General features: G+C 45.4%; 1 pseudogene; it reads right to left on the bottom strand.

Annotated features, from left to right (window-relative positions):
- Positions 1 to 282: 282 nt before the first annotated feature.
- On the bottom strand, positions 283 to 10,457 carry LOC100989604 (sal-like protein 4; annotated as a pseudogene).

Raw genomic sequence — 10,457 nt, 5'->3', positions numbered from 1 at the left:
AAAAATGCTCAACATCGCTAATCATCAGAGATGTGCAAGTTAAAACCACAATGATAAACCATCTTACACTAGTCAGATGGCTATTATTAAAAAGAGAAAAACTAACAGATGTTAGTGAGGATGGGGAGAAAAGGGAATGAACTCTTATACACTGTTGGTGGGAATGTAAATTAGTGTAACCTCTATGGAAAACTGTATGGAGATTTCTCAAAGAACTAAAAATGCAACTACTTTCCATCCAGCAATCCCACTACCGGGTATCTACCCAAAGAAAAATAAATCATTTATATCAAAAAGACACCTGCAATAGTATGTTTATCACAGCACTATTCACAATAGCAAAGATAAGGAATCAACCTGCAATAGTATGTTTATCACAGCACTATTCACAATAGCGAAGATAAGGAATCAACCTAAGTGTCCATCAACAGAGGATTAGATAAAGAAACTGTGGTATGTATACATCATGGAATACTATGCAGCCATAAAAAGAATGCAATCATGTCTTTTGCAGCAACATGGATGGAACTGGAGGCCATTAACTTTGGTGAAACAAGCCAGGCACAGAAAGACAAATATCACATGTTCTCACTTATAAGTGGGAGCTAAATAAAGTGTACACACGGAGGTAGTGTGTGGAATGATAGACAACAGAGACTTGGAAGGGTAAGGCAAGGGGTGGATAATGAGTGATTACTTAAGGGGTACATTTTAGGTTATTTGGGTGATCAATACCCTAAAAGCCCTGACTTCACCACTACACAATCTATGCAGGTAACAAAATTACACTTGCACCCCATAAATTTATACAAATAAAAAATAATAAAGGAATAAAAAGCACAGTCTAGACTAGGGGTGTCCAATCTTTTGGCTTCCCTGGGCCACCTTGGAAGAAGAATTGTCTTGGGCCACACATAAAATACACGAACACTAACAATAGCCGATGAGCTTAAAAAAAAAAAATCACAAAAAAATCTCAGAATGTTTTAAGAAACTTCACGAATTTGTGTTGGGCCACATTCAAAGCCGCCCTGGGCTGCATGTGGCCTGCGGGCTGAGGGTTGAACAAGCATGGTCTAGACATTTCACTCTGTCTACATTTCTTCTTCCAGGCAAGTTCCCCTTTAGCTTAGCTGACCACAATCTTGTTTTCTTCCAGGAAGTGAGGGAACCAATGTGTGGGAACAGTCTCAGTAGCACCTGGTTTTTCCACATTGGCAATGATACCTGACTGGGAGCCATCCATCTTGGACTCAGCAGTGTTATTCACAGCAGAGTTGGCCCCCACAGAAACTGGGAGGGTGGGAACACCACCACTCTGGGTCATAGAGATCTCGCTAGTCTTCATGGCAAGACCACTGTTGAGCATGTTGGTATATTGGTTCCACCACCTTCACTGAAGGGGCCAGGATTTCCGGTAAACATTTCTGAGATTCTTTCCATTCATACCTAATTAAGCCATAGTGTTCTCAATGGCTAGCTTCCTTCTCTGGTGTGCTGAGTTATTGTTTGCTCCATGAGTCATACAGTGGACCTTCAAGTTGCCTTTGGTGGTAAAAGCTTGCCCATGTATGCTGCACACAAAAGGCTATTCTCTAGTGTGAGTCCATTTGTGAATCTGAAGAGCACTAGTGGATAAGAAGTTCTTCTCACACTGTGTGCAGCTGTGTTGCTTGGCCTGTCAGTGTGGCTGAGCCGCTAACACCAGGGACATGATTGAGGATCCAACAAATGTGCCAGTGAAAGGGGAGAGTTCCCTGACCCCCCCTCACAGGACGTGTGATGCGTGTGGCTTGTCTGTTTGGTCGCTGCTCAAACCTCTTACAGGAGGGGGAGTACACAGACAGACAGGTGCAGGAGCCCAAGTGGGCGTGTGTTACAGTGCACTCTTTTAGCCTTGCCATCTGCAGATGGCTTAAGTGTTAATCAGCTCAGTGGACCCTCTGCCTTTCTGCAAAGGCAGAGGGCCAGTGTGACAGCTTTCTGTATCCTGAGCTGTTGTCCAGAATCCTGGAAGAATCGGGTCACACATGGACTTGAAGGATGGAGAATGCAGGGTTTTATTGGGTGGTGGAGGTGGCTCTCAGTGGGATAGATGAGGAGCTGGACAGGGGATGGAGTGGGAAGATGATCTTCCCTTGCAGTTTGGCCATCTGGTGGCTGATTCTCTGACCACCCCCAGCCAAACTCCTGACGTTTCTTCTCTTTTCTCCTGTGCCGTGCCATTCTGCCATTTGTCTGCTCATCTCCTCATCTCCTGCTTCTGGAGCCTCGGGTTTGGGGTTTATATGGGTACAAGATGGGGGCGTGATGGGCCAAAAGGCAACATTTTCGGCACAAAAACAGGAATGCCTGTTCTCACTTAGGGCTGTGGATATCCAGGCTTGAGGGTGGGGCCTTTGCTGGGGAACTGCCCTCTTCTGTCCAGTATTTCCCTGTCTCCTATTTGTATTACCAGGAACTTCAACTTTTCATTTTTATTTTTTAGAGACAGGGTCTCTCCTTTTCGCACAGGCTGGAGTGCAGTGGCACAGTCATAGTTTACCACAACCTTGAACTCCTGGGCTCAAGTGATCCTCCTGCCCCAGCCTCATTAGTAGCTGGAATTACAAGTGCTAGCCACCAAACCTGTTAAAACTTGAACTTTGACATAGGTTGACTGGGCTCAGAAAAACGTTGATGGGAGACAGCCCATCTCAGTGTGGCTGTTCTTGGGGTGCTCAGCTTTGCTCCCAGCATCTGGAGACTTTGTCATAATGCTTTCTGCTTGGCTAGTTGCTAGGGAGCGTGCCTGGAAGGATGTGGTTTCCACAGCATCTGGAGTTTGGCTAATAGTCCTGGTGTCCCATCAGTGAGAATGAGTCATTAAACTGTTGCTCTCCACTGAATCGTTTTTCAGCTGCTCTGCCTCTGCAGGCCAGAAGGAACAGGACCCACTTTCCTGGTGACTGCTAGGGAAGCCTTCGTGGCAAACCCTAGGGTGGGTTATATTAAGTGGATGCTAAGAAGAGGTGTGAGGACCTTTGAGTAGCTACTGGGGGCATCCTGGGAGCTGACTTTGTCCACAGTGGCATCTTCTTTCAACATCATCATGGCAGATGGCACTTGTATTACCATTCTCACTGACCATCATTGGCTCAGGACCCCTAAAATCACAGGGATTCTCTGGCGGGGACATGCTGGGAATCTGAGTGCCCATGTTCATCCAAATATGTTGTTGCAACATGACCACATTGGCAAATTTCTTTTGACTAATGGGGTATGTACTTATGGATGAGTTGGTTCCATGAACCCTGAGAAGTGTCTTTACGTTGCCTTTGGTAGAAAAAGCTTGTCCACAGATTTCACATAGGATGGGTCTCTCCCCAGTGTGGGTGTGGTAATGTATGTTTTTTTTCCAAGTGAGAGCAAATTTATTAAAGTAAAGGAATAAAAGAATGGCTACTCCATAGGCAGAGCAGCCCTGAGGGCTGCTGGTTGGCTATTTTTGTGGTTATTTCTTGACTACATGCTAAACAAGTGGCGGGTTTTTCATGAGTTTTCCGGGAAAGTGGTGGGCAACTCCTGGAACTGACGGTTCCTCCACCTTTTAGACCATAAATGGTAACTTCCTGACATTGCCTTGGCATTTGTAAACTGTCATGGTGCTGGTGGGAGTGTCTTTTAGCATACTAATGTATTATAATTAGCATATAATGAGCAGTGAGGATGACCAGAGGTTACTTTCCTCACCATCTTGGTTTGGGTGGGATTTGGTCTGCTTCTTTACCACATGTTGTTTTATCAGCAAGGTCTTTGTGACCTGTATCTTGTGCCAACCTCCTATCTCATCCTGTGACTTAGAATGCTTAACCTCCTGGGAATGCAGCCCAGTAGGTCTCAGCCTCATTTTACCCAGCCCCTATTCAGGATGGAGGCACTCTGGTTTGAACACCTCTGACATATTTCTCCCCTGCGTTTTACAAAGGAATCCTTAATCTTTTATTATTATTATTATTTTATTTATTTATTTATTTTTTTTGAGACGGAGGCTTGCTCTGTCACCCAGGCTGGAGTGCAGTGGCGCGATCTTGGCCCTCTGCAACCTTCCCCTCCCGAGTTCAAGCGATTCTCCTGCCTCAGCCTGCCAGGTAGCTGGGACTACAGGTGCGTGCCACCATGCCTGGCTAATTTTTGTATTTTTAGTAGAGATGGGGTTTTGCCATGTTGGCCAGGCTGGTGTCAAACTCGTGACCTCAGGTGATTCACCCGCCTCGGCCTCCGAAAGTGCTGGGATTACAGGTGTGAGCCTCCGCGTCTGGCCAGGAACCCTTAATCTTAAGGGTTATAGAGGGACAAAGATCCATCTTCCATAACTTCTTCAGGCTGAATTGGGCAATGATACTCCTGCCTACCTATTAGGGTCTCTTGTATTCAGGGTAGAGAGGAGCTCAGTCAGAAAGTGTAAGTATGGTGAGGGCCATCCATAACTCTTGAGTTCTGACAAAAGGTGATATCTGTAGTAAGTATTCAATTTAAGAAAATGTTGAGTAAGCTTATCCTGCATTCCTACACAAAGAGTACAGCAGCAATATTTTCCACAACAGTAAAACAAAGTAAGTAAAATTATTCCAAGTGAACTGAATAAGAAAGCTTTCCACGAACTGGGCAATTGTTGAAACCAAGCTGATATGGTGTCGCTAGCTGATTCTAATATGTGCCCAGAATTAGAATACTGACCCAGATTTTTACATTACCCATCCCTCTTGTTTCTTCTGAGCAGCAGCCAGAGATCACTGGTTGGTTCACAGGAATAAGCACGGTTAGTCTAAATTGCAGGAAAAAAACCCTTAAAAACAACGAATGAGACTATAATTTAATAACAGGCATACCATCGTTCTTGAAACAATTTTTCTCTCTCCAGTCTCCCATTTTTACTAAAGACAAATCATGGTAAGACTGATTTGCTTTATTATACTTGGCCTGATTATGTGTATAAAGTGCAGCAATAATAATAATAATTGTTAGATTTTTTTTTTCTTGAGATGGAGTCTCACTGTGTCGCCTAGGCTGGAGTGCAGTGGCATGATCTTGGCTCACTGCAACCTTCACCTCCTGAGTTCAAGCGATTCTCATGCCTCAACCTTCCAAGTAGCTGGGATTACAGGCACACGCTGCCACGCCCAGCTAATTTTTCTATTTTTAGTAGAGACAGGGTCTCACCATACCAGCCTGGCTGGTCTTGAACTCCTGACCTCAAGTGATCCGCCTGCCTTGACTTCAAGAATAATTATTTTTAACATAGGCTTTTAAAATTGTCTTTGACGGATCTCTGTTCCTTAAGAAATCTTAGATAATACTTTTTTTTTTTTTTTGAGGTGGAGTCTTGCTCTGTTGCCCAGGCTGGAGTGCAGCGGCACAATCTCAGCTCACTGCAACCTCTGCCCCCTGGGTTCAAGCAATTCTCCCGCCTCAGCCTCCCGAGTAGCTGGGACTACAGGCATGTGCCACCATGCCCGGCTAATTTTTTGTATTTTTTTAGTAGAGATGGGGTTTCACAGTGTTAGCCAGGATGGTCTCAATCTCCTGACCTTGTTATCTGCCCGCCTCGGCCTCCCAAAGTGCTGGGATTACAGGCGTGAGCCACCGTGCCCGGCCAGATAAGACTTTTTTAAAGCTGAACCCAGCCATGGGTTTGTACCATCAAATACCTAAATTTCCTCTTCTCTTGAGGTCCCGAGATAACTTGGGGCTCCTGGGCCTGTTAGAAAGCAACATTCTTTACTTACCGATCAGGAAACCTGTACAGGGACTGTGTAGACAAGGTATGGAGGCCAGTTTTCCCAAGGGAGGTAATGCATTGTGAAGGAACTTTGGCAGCTTAAGACTCGGTGGCAAATGAGACATTCACTGGGGTCAGAAGTGGCCTTGTTGCTGTTCTCTACCAGCTGCTGCAATTTCATGGTCTCTGACCCTGGCTTGGTGGTCCCACTCCCTTGAAAGCCACCAACCCTTGGGGAATTATGGTTTGGCACCACCCCAGGGAGTGTGGGTCCACCCTTACTTTCTGGAGAAGGCCCAACAATGAGCCACCCATGTGGTCATTGGGGTTAACCCCCAAAGAAAGATTTTGTGATAGTTCTATGGAGGGGGTCCTTGTTACAAGGACAAGTTTGCTGTCTAAAGAGAGACTGGATTCATCTATGGGGACAGGTACAGGGAGTGCATGGGGTGCCATTGACTACCACCATTTTGTTCTGGAACTTGGCAAACAGCTGGGGGTTTGCCTTCACCTGGGGATATTGATTAAAGTATACCTTGAGGTTACCCTTGGTGGTGAAGCCATGACCACACACAGAGAACATGAAGGGTCTCTCTCCAGTATGCATGTGGGGATAGATCTGCAAGGAGCTACCAGTCTCCCAAACCTTGCCACAGTTCTTACAGTTGTGCTTGTAGAGGATGGCCTCGTCTTTGGGTTCGACACACATCTCAGATGTTTGGTGGCTTATCTTTCTCTTTCTTGGATGGGTATAATGCCACAGTAGAGAAAGGACTCTGGAAGAGCACAGAACCCAAGCCTGAGGTAGCAAAGCACTTGGGAGCTGAGACACAATATTCAGGAGCACCCGTGTCCTATCCAGCTTCAGGGTGAAGGGTGTCAGCCATGGGGTCACAGAGCTGGCAGCAGAAGGGATGCTGGTGAGATAGCTTGGCTTGTTTAAGGTGTCCAGAGACAGACCTTGGCTTCCAGCTTTCTGGCTGAGCAAAGCCACAGCTACAGAAACTTGCTTGGACATGTGGCTATCTAAGGTCTTCAGGGTATTAGCCTGAGTGGAGAGTGTGGGAGGCCCCCGAGTTCACTTGAATGCAAATCTGCTCAGTGAGCTAGATCTGCTGTCGTTGAAAAAATGCTGTTGGCGCTGGGCAGAGGGGCCAGCAGCACATATGAGCTCCACTGATTTACCACTCCCTTGTCTCCTTGTAATGCCTGAAAAGTCACATTAATATTGGCCACTTTGCCTTTGGGTAAATAGCTTATGTTCTGGAGTGTGGATGGTAGGGCAGTCTCTGTCTTTAAGTGCAAGAGAGACTCTGCGCCCAGCTTCTCCTTTATGTACCCTTAGCTGCCACCATTTTCCTTGGGACTGTCGCTGCTTGAACTGGGTGGCTGGTGGCTTGGTACAGCTGCACAAAAGTCTTCTGAAGGCACTGACTCCTCGCTGTCATTCATGGTGAGGACAGGTGGATTTTTAGTGCGATTTTTTCTTATGTTCCAAGAACTCAGAGATGCTAAAGAGTTCTGCACAGCATTTCTTAGAGATGTGAGTTTCCTACCCATGAAGCTGCTTTACCATCACTTTGTCCTCATTCACTTCATCACCATTCCCTGGGTGGTTCATTGGAGCACCTGGCTTGTTAAGATGATGGCTTGGAAAAGGGTGAAAATAGAGATGTGGAGAAATGGATATAGGTTGGGAGGTAGGGGAAAGGAGGGCTAGAGAGAAACATAGAACACTAATATGTCTTCATCTTGGAAAGTAAGCCGTTAAGGAGATACTATCTATGGTTGATTAAACAGAAAATATAAGTGGATGTATGTTACTTAAAGTGAAAAAGATATCTATTAGAGGAAATAAAAATAATGCTACCACTTTATTGGAAGGGGTGGATGGAAGGTAGGAATGGTGGAATTGAGCTTAATCCTCATCTCTGGCTGGGCATGGTGGCTCACACCTGTAATCCCAGCACTTTGGGAGGCTGAGGTGGGCAGATCCCTTGAGCCCAGGAGTTTGAGATCAGCCTGGGCAACTGATGAAACCCCATCTCTACAACAACAACAAAAAATATACAAAAATCAGTCAGATGTGATGGTGCACGACTGTGGTCCCAGCTACTCAGGAGATTGAAGCAGGAAGATCACCTGAGCCTGGTGAGGTCAAGGTGGCAGTGAGCCATGATGATGCCACTGCACTCCAGCCTGGGTGAGAGTGAGACTGTCTCAAAAAAAATTCCTCGTCTCTGATAGCATTAATAGATAATGTCAAAAAAGAAATATAAGCCAGGTGCAGTGGCTTATGTCTGTAATTCCAGCACTTTGGGGGGCCAAGGTGGGAGGATCGCTTGAGCCCAGAAGTTCAAGACCACCCTGGGCAACATGGGAGATCCCATCTCTACGAAAATTAAAAAATTAGTCGGGTGTGGTGGCAGTGGAGTGCACATGTGTTCCTAGCTACTACGGAAACTGAGGTGTGAGGATAGCTTGAGTCCGGGAGGTTGAGGCTGCAGTGAACTGTGATTGCGCCACTGCACTCCGGCGTGGGTGACAGAAATATACAGGCAGGGACAAATATTTTTATTTATGTATTTATTTATTTATTTATTGAGATGGAGTCTTGCCCTGGAGGGTGATGGTGAGATCTCGGCTCACTGCAACCTCTGTCTTCCAGGTTCAAGCGATTCTCCTGCCTCAGCCTCCCATGTAGCTGGGATTACAGGTGCATGCCACAACGCCCAGCTAATTTTTTTTGTATCTTTAGTAGAGACGGGGTTTCACTATGTTGGCCGGGCTGGTCTCAAACTCCTGACCTCATGATCCACCTGCCCCGGCCTCCCAAAGTTCTGGGATTACAGGCATGAGCCACGACGCCCAGCCAAGGCAGGGACAAATTTGAGGAATTTTTTAGAAGGTAAAATTTGCAGGACTTGGCTGGGCACAATGGCTCACACCTGTAATCCCAGCACTTGGGAGGCCAAGGTGGGTGGGTCACCTGAGGTCAGTAGTTCAAGACCAGCCTAGCCAACATGGTGAAACCCCATCTCTACAAAACTACAAAAATTAGCCAGGCATGATGGTGGGTGCCTGTACTTCCAGCTACTTGGGAGGCTGAGGCAGGAGAATCTCTTGAATCCAGGAGGCGGAGGTTGCAGTGAGCCGAAATTGCACCATTGCACTCCAGCCTGGGTAACAGAGCGAGACTCCATCTCAAAAAAGAAAAAAAAATTGTAGGACTTAGTGATTAACCTAATACAGTGAATAAGGGAGAGGGAGGAGGCAAAGGTGATTTGAAGGGTTCTAGATTGAGTGATTGGGTGGATGTGATGTCACGACTGGAGTAAAGAATATGGGGTACTATCTAGTTCAAGTGGGGAGCTGATGTGGTGGTTAATTTTATGTGTCAACTTGAGTGGAGCAAAGGGTGTCCAGATATTTGGCCAAACATTATTCTGGGGGTGTCTGTGAGGGTGGTTCTAGATGAGATTAACACTTACATTGATAGACCGAGTAAAACTGATTGCCTTCCTCAGTGTGGGTGAGTCTCTTCCAGTCTGTTGGAGGCCTTTATAGAACAAAAGGCAGGGTAAGGGAGAATTCATTTTCTCTGCCTGACTGTTTCTGAGCTGGGACATTGGTCTTCTCTTGCAGGTGAACTGGAACTTACACCTTGCTTCTCCTGTTCTCAGGATACTTGGACTGGAACTATACCACCAGCTGTCTCGGATCTCTGGCTTGCAGATGGCACATCATGGGACTTCTCAGTCTCCATCACTGCATGAGCCAATTCCTTATAATAAATCTCTGTCTCTCTCATTATACATATCTTGGAGAACCCTCAGGAACCTTGACTAATACACAAGATAAATTCAGTTTTAATTGTATGTGAGGCATTGTGGTGGAGATATATACTAGATACCCACACGCAAGTGGGCAAAGGTCTGGGATCAAAATATCTATTTGGGAATCTTCAGCATATGGGTGATAGTTGAAATCATAAAAGTGGTTGAACTCTTCTGGGACTCTCATATATTGTAATAGGATGAACGGCAGAAAGAACAGATACAGATACATGTAGGTTGGTTAATCTGATGGTTGGAATGTGGACTTCGTATTCGATGTACTTGGTGTGTGTGTGTGTGTGTGTGTGTGTGTGTGTCTTTGTTTATAATGAAGTCAATTACTCAGTAATGTGCATATAATAAATTCCGTAGTGTGTGTGGTTCAGTCACTCTACTAGTTTTTAAAACTGTTCCGCTAAAGCTCTCAGTTGAAAGAACCCATGGTGGTGTTGTTATACATAAATATCTTTACTTGATAGACCTCATTGACTACAGTCAGGATTCTGGTAGATAAATTGGGCAGATGAGATGACCTCCCAACCCTTCTCTGGTGCTTTCTGAATAAGACCTGTGTTTGTCTGGCTGTACCATACATTTTATTTTCTCTTTCATTCATTTCTAAGCCTCAGCAACAACCCCCTTCTCCAACACCTTGATATAAATTGCCTTCAAACTCTAATAGAACTTGAGAATGTTGATAACCTCAAACTATGGTATCCTGATGTTTCCATAGTAACTAATGCACACCAAGGGGGAAAAGATGGAGAATAAATGAGAATAGCATTTTAACAAAATAAGTGAGGGGCAAAGAGGCTTTAGACATGTTATTACCTCTTGTTTAGGAATATGAAAATATTCAT

This window comes from Pan paniscus, chromosome X (assembly GCF_029289425.2).
Source record: "Pan paniscus chromosome X, NHGRI_mPanPan1-v2.0_pri, whole genome shotgun sequence".
Taxonomy (NCBI): Eukaryota; Metazoa; Chordata; class Mammalia; order Primates; family Hominidae; genus Pan; species Pan paniscus.
This window is presented reverse-complemented; position numbering and strand designations above follow the sequence as displayed.